Below are 1,431 nucleotides of genomic sequence, written 5' to 3'. Positions count from 1 at the left end.
ATTAATCATAATCACTAGGTTTCATTGTCTGTCTTGATTGGCCATGTTTATGCCCACACAACTACAGAGATGAATCTTTATTAGGACTCACCATTACAGCTGATTCGATTCAAAATCAGATGAACTGAGAAATTTCCAAACTCACAGACCTGAATAAAATGAACAAAGAGCTGATGAAGAAAAACAGTTATGTAAAATTAAAGCTACTGTACACTACGTAACATGTGGTCCTCTAGTGGTTGACAATTAAAATAATGTGGAAGTACATTATCGTTTGATGTGCCAGTACATATGGCTACACGACATCTTGTCAGAGTAGATGGTCACATAAATAACGTCACCAGCTTGTGCCACTTTGAGCACTTCAAAACAGTAAATGCATGTATGTAACTTTATGTGAAATCTGTCCCTACATCATTCAAATATGAATCATCATCATCATAGGTTAATCAAACACATACCAAAAACATTGCCAGTGCAGAGTAGATCTGAAGTCTCCCATAAGCTAGAGAAACAACCAGAAGTTAATATGAGGCTCACAAACTAATGTAATGTGTGACATAATGAGCACTTACTTGGTGGGGTGTAGAGCGGATGGTTGATGTAATATGCCTGCCATGCTGCAAATCCCCAGTAATACAGACAGAGCTACAGAATCACGGTTTAAATTCATGTAAGGATCGTGTCTAATATAACACACAGTCACTGCTCAAAAGAATAACTCCTTAACTTTATACTAAATGCAAACCTTAATTGTATACTTTAGCTATGTTTAACTTCATTTAAGCTTGCTCATTTGCATGATTAGCATTCACATGAGCAGGCAATATTTTGAACGACTCTTCCATATGGTCAAACCATATGTATTCTGAGTGTGTTGAAAGATACTGTAGGGGCATAATTTAAACCAGCAAGAGGACGCTTCATGGAAAGCAGCCAAATATTCCCCCCAAAGCTCCTCAACGCTTCACTGACACCACTGAACTAATGCCAATGTCATAAACACTTCAGACACATTAGCTAATGTGCCAAAAACAGTAAATACTGTGACAATTTCGTATGAAAAAATACAGACATACACATACCAGCATGATGGTGCGTAAAGGTAATGTTCCGTCAGAAAAGCGATGGATAAAAATAGTTTCCACAAGCCTCTTAATGTAATGAAGAGAGTGGCACCAGCAAGCCAGCCTGAATCAGCAGGGTCAAATATAAACCACAAACCGTTTGCCACACCTTTGGTATATTATTCACTATTAATTTTCACACTGAAAAAATGAGCTGCACTTTTTAAAACTTAAAAATGTGATTCATGCGATAACATCTAAAGTCAGAAATACTATTTAACACTACTGAACCAATCAAAATACATTAGGTTACACCAGTGGTTCTCAACTCTGGCACTCGAGGTCCACTTTCCTGCAGAGTTTA

The 1,431-nt window shown here is 37.3% G+C and overlaps 1 long non-coding RNA gene across 1 annotated transcript; it reads right to left on the bottom strand.

Annotated features, from left to right (window-relative positions):
- Positions 1 to 71: 71 nt before the first annotated feature.
- LOC107682977 (uncharacterized) lies at positions 72 to 1,408 on the bottom strand. The gene is made up of 4 exons (XR_001633638.1): positions 1,086 to 1,408; positions 576 to 648; positions 462 to 505; positions 72 to 149 (listed from the first exon to the last, which is right to left on the bottom strand). It is a non-coding gene; the product is annotated as an uncharacterized LOC107682977 (long non-coding RNA).
- Positions 1,409 to 1,431: the final 23 nt, after the last annotated feature.

This window comes from Sinocyclocheilus anshuiensis, unplaced genomic scaffold, assembly GCF_001515605.1.
Source record: "Sinocyclocheilus anshuiensis isolate Anshui unplaced genomic scaffold, SAMN03320099.WGS_v1.1 C32770417, whole genome shotgun sequence".
Classification (NCBI taxonomy): Eukaryota; Metazoa; Chordata; class Actinopteri; order Cypriniformes; family Cyprinidae; genus Sinocyclocheilus; species Sinocyclocheilus anshuiensis.
This window is presented reverse-complemented; position numbering and strand designations above follow the sequence as displayed.